General features: G+C 34.8%; 1 pseudogene; it reads right to left on the bottom strand.

Annotated features, from left to right (window-relative positions):
- LOC144612865 (large ribosomal subunit protein eL28 pseudogene) overlaps positions 1–3,578 on the bottom strand; it is a 53,103-nt pseudogene extending 49,525 nt beyond the window's left edge.
- Between the last annotated feature and the right edge of the window lie 11,779 nt (positions 3,579–15,357).

Raw genomic sequence — 15,357 nt, 5'->3', positions numbered from 1 at the left:
AAATGATTTTGGAAGAAGTGAGTAGCCATAAATATATCCATGAATAAAATTGGTTATAAAACTCATCCTTTGTAAAAGAATAAATTCCAAGCAGCACAAGATGGAAATTGTATATTTAATGTATTTTCTAACAACAGCAATAACAATAAACACCCTACAACCAGGAAGACATAAGTAGGCATTTCAAAGAAAAGGAAATACACACGGTTTGTATATCTATATCTATCTGATTAACTACTATAATAAGACAAATGCAATTATCTTTCTCTTATCAGATTTGAAGAATTCAAGGAGTTTGATACCACAGTGAACTGATGAGCATATGAAAATGAGACATTATTAGAAGGTAAATTTAGATATATTTGTCAAAATCCAAAACATACATAATTTTCACCCAGTAATTTTTCTTCCTAAAATCTTATAGATTTAAAATCTGAAATAATAAAATGTAAAATATTTTTTCCTTCCTTACTGTTTGCAATAAATTCTGAAAGACCTAAATACTCATGAATAGGACACTGGCTAAATAAGTTACAATGTATGCATAAAACAGACTATAATGTTAGAGAACATAATGAGAAAGTTCTGCATGCACTAATCCGAATATTCTCTAAGATACATGATTAAATAAAAACCCTGGAATATTCTCTAATATACATGATTAAATAAAAACTAAGGAGAATGATAATGTATCTAATAAGTTTCCATTTGTATAAAAAGAGAAAATGATACACATTTGATTTTATATGCATAAATACTCTGGAAGAATACAAGAAATTTCTAATAACATTGACTAACTCTAGCAAAGGAATATGAGTTTCTTGGGGTCAAGGAGAAAAATTTTCACATGTGTTTTTGTATACTTCACATTTTGAATCATATGAATGGGTTACTTTAAAAAATTAGGTAATTATTTTTTATAAGGAGAATGTCATAATAAAGGTTTATAAACTATAAAGCACTATGCAAATGTAGGAATTTATTTCATATTATATTGCCTTTAGGCACCACCTAGCTATGAAACTTTTTAAATGATTAGGCAATAGAAATTTTAAATTACATTTATTATAGAAACTATAAATGCTCATTTGCTCATTGCAAGAAATGTGGGAAGACATAAGGCTAATAACTTTAATATACAAAGAACTCTCTGCAAATTGCCAAAAACAATTCAAACATATAAAAAGGCAATTTTTAAAGGGGGAAATTCAAGTGAATAATAAACGTATGAACAGATATTCAACCCCACTACTAGACAAGATAATAAATATTTCAGCAATGATATAATTCTTTGCACCCTTTAAAATGACAACAGTTGTAAAGATTAATAACATTGAGTACCAATAATTATAAGTACGCCATGAAACAGGTAGTCTCATGAATTACTGGTGGAAGTTTGAACTGCTGTTACTTATTAGGAAACCGAACTAAGCTGGGCCAAAAGAAGTTTTCTGTTTTCTTTCTTTCTTTCTCTCTTTTCTTTCTTTCTCTCTTTTCTTTCTTTCTTTCTTTCTTTCTTTCTTTCTTTCTTCCTTCCTTCCTTCCTTCCTTCCTTCCTTTCTTTCTCTTTCTTTTTCCCTCCCTCCCTTCCTTTCTTCTTTCCTTTCTTCCTTCCTTCCCTCCTTTCTTGTTTTCTTGTTGTTGAAGAGGTAATATATTCACATAACTGACATAATTTAAAATTCAAAAGACAGAAGGGATGGAGAGTGAAAAGTCTCCCATAAAATAGTGCCCTCCCATTCTTCTTTCTGAAGGCAACTAATGGCATCATTGCCTTTTAAATTTTTCCAGAGGTATATGTATGTATATGTGTGCATATATGTATACAAATATACATATATGCCTATATATACATCTATACTATTGATGTATCATATATTCATGTATATAACATTAAGTCTCTTCTACTTATGATAGCATATTGCATACATCGGCTACAATTTTCTTTTCTTCACCTATTGACATCAGGTTTTTGGGTGGTGGTGGTGTGGAGGTGACTGCCTATTCCAATGTATGAAAGTACCATAATTTATTTGCTATTGTTTTTGTGAAAATCTGTTTCTTTACAGCTACTGTTTTGAGCAACATCACAGTGAATAAATGTACACATACTTAATTTCAAAAAGGAAAAAGGGAGAAAGCAAACTTTCACATTGGAAAAGAGATCAGGAACATAAACTCAGATAAATACAAAAAACAAGAATTATAGGATAATTCTTTGCTCAATTTACATTAATAGATTTTAATACTTTAAATATTGATATACTGGAATATGTAACATCCTGAGGCTGACCCAATATAGAAAAATCTATACAAACAATTACTATAAGAATATCTAAAAATGGTATTTTAAAAATTCCCTATTACCTTCATTCACTATTTCAACTTTCAAATTTATTCTCTGCCAAAATTTAAAAAAATGCCTGAAAGATTTCATGAGAGAATGCTTACAAGTTTTTCAATGAACGGATAACTCTGAATTTACTTAATATATTCCAAGAAGCAGTAAAGAAAGCAATGCTCCCAAATTATTGTTGTGGCGTCAGCAGAATAGTAACTGCACGGCCTAACTTTAACAGTGTGAATTAATATGATACTGAAAGCAGAATTGTAATACCATTCATCTGGTTATTAAACAGTATTATAGGGCATTGCATGTAAATACTGTGCATATAGTTTGGTATATTAAAATATGCCCGGAAAGAGTTTCCAGCAATTCATGATAATAAGTACCTACATTAAAAGAACTTAGAGAAAAAAAGGAGCGATGGTTTTATTTGCAATGTTTCATTTATTTAAAAATGATTTGAAATATACAAATAGTTCAATGTCTAAATACAAAGCCACCAAAAAAATGTGCATGTATATCCACTGTAAACATATTACAAGAATAGTCCTAGTTGCATCATGGTTAAAAAAATGTAAATAAAACACAACTCAAAACAACCTATATGTCTACCAAAGGAAAATGATTACACATTTTATTATACTTAATATGGAATAATTATACAGCAATAATACAGCAATTATACAGCAATTAAATAATTGTATATTATTAAATGAATGTATGCACTGGTATACACAACATAGATGAATTCCACAAACTGTTTTGGGGGGGTGGAGATTGTTTGTTTTTGAGGTGGTTGTTATCTTCATTGGTTTGGAGGTGGGGAGCAGGTGCTCAGGAGGTCTTGGTGGGGCAGGATGCATCCCTTTCAGCATCACAGTCTTCTGGCTGGGTGGGATGGGGCTGGCTCTATGAACTGCCGCCACATGCGGATCTGGGCTGCACTTGTTCTTGTGGATCGTGTCCCGGTTGCTGCTGAGGGCGGCCTTGGCGTTCTTGTAATGGCGGTCCAACCTGTAGGAGGTGGCAGGCTTTCTCTGGCCAGATCTCCACTTCTTGACCACCACCACACTTTAGCCTTCAGCCGCAGGCTCCATGCCCACAGCCTTGAGGTGAATCAGCCTATTATAGCAGAAGGGTTATTGGGCTCCACGCTGTGTATCTGCTCGTTCCCCTCGATCAGATAGTTGAAGCAGTTGTGCAGGACCATCCATTGTAGCTGTGCGGACATGGCTGCTGCTCGTCTCACTAGGGTAGCTGGAAGCAGAACGAGCCCCAAATGTATTTTTGATGAAAAAAGGCCAGTATAAAGTAATATGAAATGTAGGATTCCATTTACATAAAATTTACAACAGGCAAACATATCTCTGGTGTTAGTAGTCAGTTGTTAACCTCAGCAGGGTGTATCTTGACAGAAGGGGACAGAGTGGGTAATGTAGTATTGCTGGATCTAGGTTCTGCTTACACACAAGTGAACATAGTTTGTCAGAATTCATTAGGCTATACTCATGTTTTATGTTCTATTCTGTGTGCAACTTACGTGTCAATATAAAATATACCTTCACTAGACTGACCTGAAGCAAATATGCAAACTAGTAGATGTTAAATGTGAATGGCAGAATCACAGGTGTGTATATTATTTTTGTAATAGTGTCTAACTTAATATTAAATAAATTACTTTTATTTTCATCTTTGAAGCATTGACTACTGCCGGCATTTTCCTCTCACTGTAATCATGTAGCAGCAGAATAAAATGTATGAAGCAACTAGTTTTAGACATTAGATGGTAGGTACTGAATTTCTCTGATGCTTGGAATAAGGGAAACATTTAAAGTAAGCCCTGAAATTGTTCCAGCTTCCTGCATAGAATGAGTTTCCAGATCACAGTGCAGGGAGTGAGATTCCCCAAAGACTCCAGAGGTCTCAATGACTTACGCGGTTGGTATTTGGGAAGGGAGAAGGGGCTCAAATTCATGATGTTGAATGCAGATGAAGTCAGAAAAGTGGAAGGCTGAGAGAGAGAGAGAGACCCACAGATCTTCCAAGAACTCTGTTAAATTTTTGGCTAAGTATTGAACAGCACATACAAGTAAGGAACAACCCCAAAATACATTAAAGAACCAGAGGAAAGCAATAGCCTAGACAATTCCCAGGACTCACACAAGGGGAGAAATAGTTCATGTTTCTATCAACCAGAGTGGATAGACTTCAAGATAAATATATATAACTGTATTAATAATACATTAAATATCCAATATACCAGGGGTGCCTGGGTGGCTCAGTCGGTTAAGCATCTGACTTCAGCTCAGGTCACGATCTTATGATTTGTGAGTTCAAGCCCCGCGTCAGGCTCTGTGCTGTCAGTTCACAGCCTGGAGCTTGCTTCAGATTCTGTGTCTCCCTCTCTCTCTTCCCCTCCCCCACTCACATTCTGTCTCTCTCCATCTTTCAAAAAATGAATAAATGTTTAAAAAATTTGTAAATAAAAAAATATCCAATATATCAGTGTATTTAATGTTCACAAGTATTTCACTTTACCATCGGGTCTACAGTGGAATTAGAATGAAGACTATTCTGGACTCACCATAATAAAGCTTAAATACAAGTCTAGAGTAATCAAACTGATCTTTAAGTAACTTAACTGTGTGTCGGAACAAACTCATCCACTCTTTAAAGGCATACAACAATATACACTTAATGTAAACATTTAACTAAAAGTTTCAAGCCATACAAAGAAGCTGCGGAATGTGATGCATAATGAAGAGAAATATAAATCAATAGAAACAGACCAGAAATGATAAGAATGATGGAACTAGAGGGCTATAACGTCAAAATAGTTATTTTAAGCCTTAGAATATACTCAAGGATGTAAAGGAAAACATGAAATTCGTCAAGGAAAATGTTGGAGCTATAGAACTAGAAATTATAGTGTTAAAAGTCTATCTCTTAAGTGAAAAATACACTGAAGAGAATTAGCAGAAAATTGAAAGCTATATAAAACGATCAATATAGTTGAAAATAGTAACAAAATTATTTTAAAAACACAGAGAAAAATATTTAAAAATAATAAACAGAATAATGAGCTGTACAACATTTTTCACTATAATATATGAGTGATTTTGTTTCAGAAGGTGCAAAAGGTGGGGAATATATGAGAAAATAATAACAGAAAGTTTTCCAAATTTTAAGTTATATCCAAATCCCTAACATAAGAAAAACACTACAAAAAGAGACATTATTATCAAATTGCTGAAAAACAGTAGTTAAAAGAAACTTTAAAACTAATAAGACCAAAAAGATACCTCACATGTAGAAGAAGAAATATAATAACAGTGGATTTGTTTACAGAAACTATAGAGGTGAGAAGTCAATGAATGGCATTTTTAAGTGTCACACAAAGGGGACAAAGTTTGTTTAGATTTCTGTACCCAGCAGAAATACTCTTCAAAATTTAAGGAAAAATAAAGATCTTTAAAAACTAGCAAAAGCTGAGAGGATCAATATTTTCTCATATGCATTGTAAAAAATAGTAATGGAGCCTTTTTTTGTTTTGTTTTTTGGCAAAAAGTATATCAAATAGAAATATTTATCTTCTCTTCTTATAATATGTACTATATGAAGTATTAGAACATAATAAGAATTAAAGCAAGTTTGCTTAAATACATACTTTTATCTATATACGTATGAATTATGAAATTGTATTAAATCTTTTTTTAATGTTTATTTATATTTGAGACAGAGAGAAAGAGAGTGTGTGTGTGTGAGTGGGGGAAAGGTAGAGAGAGACAGAGACAGAATCTGAAGCAGGCCCCGGGCTCTGGGCTATTAGCCCAGAGCCCTACGCAGGGCTCAAACTCAGAAACCTTGAGATCATGACCTGAGCCTAAGTCAGATGCTTAACCGACTAGGCCACCCAGGTGCTCAAAACTGTATTAAATCTTAAAAGGATCTGAATGGTAACATTTATATAATAGTTGAAATAGTACTTTATATAGAGTAAATAAATGGGATGGATAAAATGAATGAATTGTTGAATTGGAATATCAGATTGAAGAATTTTTTGGGGGGAGGAAGTAGGAAATAATACAGGATATAACATATAAAATATTAACAGGCAATCAAATCTAAAAATATTTGTCGATATCAGTACCCAAAAAATAAGGCCAAGAAGGAATGAAATGAGGAGAACACAAAGCACAGGTAAATAGACATAAATTAAAAAGGAAGAAGGAACTCATTGAAATTTTTCACTGAGAGTCAAACAGGACAAATAAAGTGATGCCTGTGCAAACATATTTTACAGTGGCTTAAAAGAACAGAGGAGAAAATGTTAAAACTTCCAGAGAAAAGACCAAGCTCCCTAAAAATATATGACATTCATATTGATACCGGATGTCTTGACCACAGTAATAGCTACAATATGAAGTTTAAAAAACTTAAAACTATTAATGACAAAAGGCATTGAACAAAGAATGCAATATCCGGTCAGATTTTCATTAAAATGTGGGATATATTAGAAACCATACACAATACACATGGTCTTTAAGGTGTGCCAAAAAAATAAAGGCCTTTTGTGAGCAGATCAGTGGCTGCCTAGGGCTAGGGGAATGGGATGGACCTGGGCTTGGGAAGTGATGCACTGGAAGAACATTTTCTGGGTGATGTAAATATTCTGGTGGTGGATACTTGGATATATACCTCAGCCAAATCACACTTCCAGAGATGACAAACACTCTAGGTTCTTCCCACATAAATAATAAGAAAAAGACAGTGATGAAAATGGAAACTGTAGATTGAAAGAGAATTAATCTTATCCTTATTGTTAATGATCAAGACTCACCTATATCTTTACATGAGGGAAGAAAATACAAGGAGATGAGGTCATGGTCACTATAAAAGTCAGGATAGTGAGTAATGTTGGAAGGAAGGTCAAACCTGTGGTTGAGACAGGGCACATTGAGACACTTCTAAGGTGGCTGAAATTCCAGTTCTTGACCGGGTGCTTATTACAAGGGAGGTAAGAGGGTGAGAGAGACAGCATGGAGCCCAACATGGGGCTGGATCTCACAACCCTGAGATCATGACCTGAGCCGAAATCAAGAGTAGGATATGCTTAATGGACTGAGCCACCCAGGTGCCCTGTTAATACTTTCCAATAACAAAATTAAAATTACTGATTCAAAAATCAATATTGACACAGAAACTTGCATAAATACCACACAGATAATTTTACAAGCTTTTTAAGAAATATTCAAATCTTATATAAGGTAGGCTAAATGGTTTTGAAAAAACATGATCAACCCTCCTCATTATATAAGGGTATTGAAATTTTGCCTACCAGCAAGGGTAGACAGCTTGGTTATGTCTCTCCTACCTTAGTAAAAAGATTTCCTATATGAGTTAACACATGCAGATTGCCTAGGGAGCAAGGACCTGCTTGGAACAACATTTTTATTTTAAAAAGATAAAATCCAGAAATGATCTACTACCAACTATGATTTGGTGGGGTAAATCCTAAATTCCTGAGAAAAAGAGACAAGAAAAAGAGAAAAAAAGTAACATTTAGTGAGGATCTAACATGTGCCAGGAATTTTATATCCATTACTGCATTTTCCCATTCTTCATGGTCAATGCTAATATTACTAACCCATTTTACAGTGAGGAAACAGGCTCAGAGAAGTTAAATATCCTACTTATTACCATATAGACAATTAGTTTAATAGATGAAGCTTGAACCTATATATGAATATTGTATCTTTTTAGTTCCTAATCCAATTGACATTGTTATTGGATTTTAAACTTGAAAGAGTTATTCATTCATGGGTTAAATTATTAATTTGCCAAGAATTTATAAAGAACCTACTATCATAGCTCAGAATGCAAGTTTCTACTTTAAAGCAAACACTCCATTCAGTGAAAGCAGTATTTTTTTTCCAAAGGCATAAACATTGCTACGTTAAGAGCTTTTATATGTGTCTAAAGGAATAAAGCCTCCCATTTCTAAGCAACCCATTAGTATTTGCGATTAATTAGCGTGAAGAATAATGAGGTGACTGAGACCAGAGTACCCTTGCTTTAATTGATTGCCTGAGTTCCTGGATTAATAAAATCCAATTATTTTCTTATGTAATTGGCACAAAGTTTATTTGTATTTCCTTTTTAATAAGTTTGCTAATGGTATAAGAAAGTAAACAAAACAAACTAATCGTAAATGAATACCAAGTTCAATTAAATCTCCAGGCCTGACCAAATATCCCTGTATACAGATTAGTTCAAAATCCTTATTTATCTGTAAAACACACACCAAGTTAATGGCCCCTTCTATCCTGACTTGTGTGTTGAAGTGGGAGCAAGAAAGCATTATAGCTTTTAAATAGAAGTGAAAGATCATAGCTCTCTGGAATTACAAAAAGGCCAATCAGAGGGAAATCTCTAGTGTTTCAGAGACTGAACTTTAACTGAGACACTAAAAGAGTCGTTTCCATGACACTGATTTTAAGATGTCTCTCAAGTGACTCTAATGGTGCCTTCCGGAATCCTTTGCCAAATCAGCCCCTGTTCCTGCTGTGACTTACTTGTCCTCATTGTCAGATTTGCATACCCCCAGTCCTGCCTGGTTTGGGCTTATGTCCTCTTGTATGCACACTCTAGACTCAAGTTTGAGTATTTCCAGACCACTTAGGACTGGACCACCAAACATATGCCTGGAATCATCTGAGTTGTGGTGAGCCTTGGGCAACTCCGTGCTCAGTGAGATTCATTCCTCAGTTCATCATTATTTGGCTTCTGGAGCTTTACCTTACTGAATCTTTATTTCCACTGTTTTAAAAGAAATTGTTCCTTAACCTCAAGATCTTTGGTTGAGGCTTAAAAAAATTTTTTTGAGTACCTTACAAGATATCTAAGAACTGGGGAGCGCCTGGGTGGCTTAGTCGGTTAAGCGTCCAACTGTGGCTCAAGTCATGATCTCACGGTTCGTGAGTTTGAGCCCTGCAGTGGGCTCTGTGCTGACAGCTCAGGGCCTGGAGCCTGCTTCAGATTCCGTGTCTCCCTCTCTCTGCCTCTTCACCACTCACACTCTGTATCTCTCACACTGTCTCTCAAAAATAAATAAACATTAAAGAAAAACACTTAAAAAAAAAGAACTCTAAGACAGAATGCTAGATAGTATAGGCACTCCGAGTCTAGTAGAATCTTAAAAAAAGTTGGTGAAAAATATACATTTGCTTTTTTTTAGTATATGTGCTGCCGAAGCGAGCACTACATTTGCTTTTTTTTAAATTTAATGGATTGATATAGTAACTGTATTTGAGAATTATGCCTAATGTGACTGTAGTTTTAAACATCATTCATGCTGATGACTCATCTGTGCATACCTTTAGCTCTCACCTCCCCCCAAAAGTTTAGGCTTATATGCATGACTATCTGCATGATGTCTCTACTTTGATAACATCCACAGCCAAGCTTCTCATTATCCCCCAAATCCTAATGACTTCCATATCCTTTCCATCTCTGGTAGTGGTCACTTCTACATCGTAGGTGCTTAGACCAAAAATTTTGAAGGCAGTTCTTCTCCTCTCCTCTGTCATCCAATCTTTCAGTCAATACTGTCAATTCTCCCTTAAAATAAATCCAGACTTGGGCAATCTCTTGCCATCTCTGCCACTATGGTGCTGGTCCAAAGCTCCAATCCACCATCCAACCTCATCTAAAGTATTGCAATAGTCTCTCTGCTTCCTCCCTCTCTGCCTACATTCTATTCTCAATAAAACAGGCAGAATGAGATTGTTAAAACTTACATCTTGTCATGTCACAAAAATCTGCAACTGCCTTTGCTTTCACTCAGAGTGAAAGGCACCGTCTTTACAGTGGATTATGAAGCCAACATATGCTCTTCCCTATCACTCTGGTTTCATCCCCTTCTTTGCATAACTTCACTGGCTTCAGTTTTGGAGACTGCATTTACTGCTTTCCTGTTTTATTATTTTTTTTTAAGTTTATTTGTTTATTTTGAGAGGGAGACAGAGCAGGGTTGGGGCAGAGAGAGGGAGACACAATCCCAAACAGGCTGTGTGCTGTCAGTACAGAGCCCAATGTGGAGCTTGAACCCACAAACCATGAGATCATGAGCTGAGCCAAAATCAAGAGTTGGACGCTTAATCAACTGAGCCATCCAGGCACCCCTTACTGCTTTCTTGATTAGTTGAAACATTCACTGAAATCCTAATTTATCTGTATAGTGTCCTCACTTCCTTTACATTTTTAGTTAAATGTCCCCTCCCCAGTGTCTTTCTTTTATCATCCTACTTAAAATATTATAGACAGTAGCACCTGGATGGCTCAGTTGCTTAAGAGTCCAACTCGACCCAGCTCACAATCTCATGGTTTGTGAGTTTAAGCCCCACATCAGGCTCTCTGCTGTCAGCATGAAGCCCACTTTGGGTAGTCTGTCTGCCTCTCTCTCTCTTCCCTTCCCTGCTCATGCTCCCTCTGTCTCTCTCTCTCAAAAATAAATAATAAAGCATTTTAAAATAATAAAAATATTATAATAAATTATGGAAAGAGCTCAAATGTGTCCATCGACTGACGAATGGATAAGGAAGGCACACACACACACACACACACACACGCAATGGAATACTACTCTGTGATCAAAAATGATGAAATGTTGCCATTTGCAACAATGTGGTTGGAACCTGAGTGTATTATGCTAAGTGAAATAAGACAACCAGAGAAAGATAAGTATCGTATGATATCACTCATATATGCAACTTAAGAAGCAAAACTGATATGAACATAGGCGAAGGGAAGGAAAAATAAAATAAAAACAGAGAGGAAGGCAAACCATAAGAGACTCTTAGATTTAGAGAACAGACTGTGGGTTTGTGGTAGGGTGTTAGATGGGGGGTGGGCTAAATGGGTGATGGGTATTAAGGAAGGTACCTGTTGGGATGAGCACTGAGTGTTACATGAATCACTACATACTACTACTGAAACCACTTTACACTATATGTTAACTAACTTGGATTTAAATAAAATTTAAAAATAAAATAAAATAAAATAAATAAAATATTATCCCCTAATGCTCCTTATTCTCCTTCCCTGCTTTATATTATTTACTACAATATTATCATGATCTAAGGAGTACATTATGTATTTCATTTATATATTTTATTTTCTGTTTTTCTCCCCTAAAATATTAATTATGAGAGACAAGTGATTTTGTTTCCAGCTATATCCCCTGTACCTACATAGATCCTGTCACATTTAAATTGCTCAAAAATTATCTGTTGAGTAAATGGCTGAATAGGACTATAGTGGACAGATACTGTTACTATTCTCCATATTCTGCCAGTGACAGGACTGGACATCCATTCTTTTCCCCATGTATCTTTGTATGGTGTTCTTTCACTTTGGTGGTAAGGTGAGGAGCGTTGCCCTTCCTTAACTAAGGACTCAACCATGTAATTTGTTTTGGTCAATGGGCTTTTAGGAAACACAGTACAAGTACAGCACCTGAACAGTCACATAGGCATCTTGCCAGTACCTCTTCTGTCACATGAGAACATACCTCAAGCAAACCAACCAAATCCAACTGAGATCAGTAACACTGTTCAGCTGTGCTGTACTTTATTATAGTAAATTATAGTATAGTACTTTATTTTTATAGTATTTTTAGTATTATAGTATATTATAGTAATTATTTTGCTTTTTTATATTATGGTAATGTACTTTAGCATAGATTTCAGGATATAATCATTCTCTTCTCCCATAAGCTATTCATTTATTACTTGATTCTGTTTTCAATCTTTTTTAAAATAGAGGTTTTTTCCCTGTTTTACATTAATTTATTTCATTTTTTTAATAAATAGGAGTTATGTAAATTAACAATGATAACAATTATTATAATACTGTACTCAGTAAAATTTATATGTTGATACTGCAACATAAGGCTTATTAATCTTTAATTAATCTAATGGGGCCCATGTTCTAGCCTATATAATATTAAGAGGGTAAGTTCTGTCATCTATTTTCTGTGTCTTCATAGCTTAGATCTGAGCCGACTAGTAAGATGGAGCTCTGAAGTGAAACTAAATATTTTACTGATGCTTAAATCATTAATTTTTAAACTGATTTCTATATCATGGTAGTTAAATTAGTTCCTATGACAATTCACGTAATAAAACATAAAGTTACTTGCTGAAATAAAAAATTCTGAAATGAATAATAAATTATAATATGAAGATTCTAAGTCACTTTTAGTCTCTATTCTTTTATCTGAAAAGAGTTGCAAAATTTCCCCAAAATACTAGTTTAAAATAACAGGTGGTCAAATGTTTCTAAAATGTTCATGTTAGCCTTTAATTTACATAATTCATTTACAGCAGGAATTACTCTTCATATACAAATCTCTCTCTGTCTCTCACTTTCTCACTGTCTGTCTCTTCTCTGTCTCACACACAATGCACACAAATTCACTGAGCAGAATATTAATTTTTGAAATTCTCTTTTTGTCTATGTTCAATTATTCCAAAGTATCCTGAATCAATCTTAAGAGCATACACAGAATCATTCTTGACTATAAGTAGATCTATCATTTCATTCATTATATCAGCAGGCTGAGTCTGGTAAGTATAGTATAAAATTCATTCAGGAATTAAAAGTAAAATTAAACCCAAGGATTGAAAAGAAAAAAAAATAATGAAGTGAGTAACAAATCATTTTGTTGAGTTTTTCCAGTTTATTAATAGAACTTATTTACTCATTACCCATTTTTCAATTCAATTGAAGTTTTGTGAAAGGAAAGTCAAGTGAAAAATTCACTTTGTTTCTAAAGCTTGATAAAGTTTGGACAGGTCCTTTCGAGAAACGAGAGGGAATAAGATCAGAACTGAAAAATCGAACTGGAAATAGAATTAATCACTGAAGTATGGTAACCAGATATAAAACACAGATATCTAGATAAATCAAGTGAACTTGGCCTTGGTGCAAATTGGTAGAAGATAAGTGATGTTAAAGGATTCAAATTACCAGTGATGTCCTAACTTTCAAGGGCTCTCTTTGTGACCCCAAGCAATTTCTCTTTGGATCAGGATCTCAACCAATGGTTGAGGTTAAAGTGTACATGATCCAAAATATATTCCACAGAATTTCAGTGTTCTACCCCAGTTTCTTGGACTTATGGAAGAAATGCAGTCCTCATGGGAGACTGGACTCTAAAAGGGAAAATAAGATCTTATGAGATACAGAAGTTTGATTAGATGGAAAAGAACAACATGATTGGGAAGGACAGGTTGTGATAGGATTGGCATGAGTTGGCTCCTGTTCTTCATCAGTGCTTCTCTTTAACTTGTTTTGTCAGTGAATATTTAATGAGCATCTTCATTGTACTCAAATCTAGTATGCAAGGTTGAACAACATGTCCAGCGTAAGTGTGGTACCTACTGGAGGAAGATAGTCAAAGAATTAGGTAATTTTAATAGAATGTGACATATACTGTTTCTCCATAAGAGCAGTACCATTTGTATTAGACCCCTTCTACTGTCAGGTGGAAACCCCTACAGGGCTCTCCAGATCCATGAGCAGAATTTGCTCAGGAACTGGTTAGAATAGAGCTAATCTTGCAATGGTTTCATTTACTAGCTTGGGTAAGTTGCTAACTGATTTAATCTTGGATTATCCTATTTATACAATGAGTAACAGCATTAAGTATGTCACTGAACTTAGTGATACTAAGTAACACTGCTTTGAGAGAGATTAGTAGAGTGCCTGGCATTCCTAATTATGGCATAGTTATTAGGGTTACTATTTCCAATACTCTTATAATTAGCTATAATTGAACAAAACTAAGGAGAGAGGCATTAGTGTACAACATAAAATACTGTACATGAACAGTATACAAAATCTGGAAGGTAAGAGTTAAAATCTCAGGAAGAGTTTACCATAATTCATATGAATGTCTTTCATGCTGAAAAGCAAAACTAATATTCTTTATAGCCTGATCACAAAAACATCAATAAGCATTTTACCAGAGATTCGCATCCTTTCTAGCCTTATTTAACTCTAGATTGCATGAATTACGCAAGTTACCCCAACCTCTTTTCCCTCATGAATAAATTCATTCCCTATTTAACTTTGCTTCACATGATACAGCATATTACATTTTGGAAATATGAGGTTCCAGAAGTGTCACACAAATATAGAGCTCTAATGCTTTCTGATCACTCAAAACCCATGGTTAAAAAAATAATAATCCTAAATAGAGATGGACTGATAGTATGCTAGGAGATATTGCTGCTGCTCAGTTTAATAAAATATGATTGACATGCTTAGATTTATCATGGGAAGGATCACATTTTTATAACAATCCAAAATGACATGGAGCAAAATTTGCTGCCAGTGAGTGGAATGAGAAACACAATGCTCTGTGCTCTGTAGCAGAGCATTAGCAACCCAGTATTGAAACAGACAATGCTTGTTTGTTCAGGGACCTCACACCTTCCTTCATGAGTGTGGCTCCCAGGACCTGTCTCTATTATCTAAGCACCTTCACACACTGCTTTGCACTGTGCTCTCCCCCTATTACAACATTTGCTGGGAGGCCGATTGTTCTTATTCCTAAAAGCTTTCAACTCGGCCAGTTGATTTTCAGAAAGATGACAGAGGGTTGAAATTCCCAAATACTGGGAAGCATTTCGATAGGATCTAGTGTGGAATGGAAAGGCAAGGTCTTCTTTTCCCCTTTTAGCATTTATGTTAAGCATCATTCTCTTTGACTAAAGGAAATGAGAATTTAAAAGGGAAAAACACACACATGTTCACAGAAACATTATTCATAATAGTCCAAAAGTGGGAAAAAAACACGAAATTTTCATCAATGGATGCATGAATAAATAAAATGTAGTACATGCCTACAATGGAATGTCATTAAGCAGTAAAAACACATGAAGCGTTGGTACATGCTATGACATGGATGAACCTTGAGAACTTGCTAAGCGAAATAAGCCAGT

The sequence above is a fragment of the Panthera onca genome, chromosome D1 (assembly GCF_046562875.1).
Source record: "Panthera onca isolate mPanOnc1 chromosome D1, mPanOnc1 haplotype 2, whole genome shotgun sequence".
Taxonomy (NCBI): Eukaryota; Metazoa; Chordata; class Mammalia; order Carnivora; family Felidae; genus Panthera; species Panthera onca.
The sequence above is the reverse complement of the archived record's forward strand: the minus strand, read 5'-3'. Positions and strand labels throughout refer to the sequence as shown.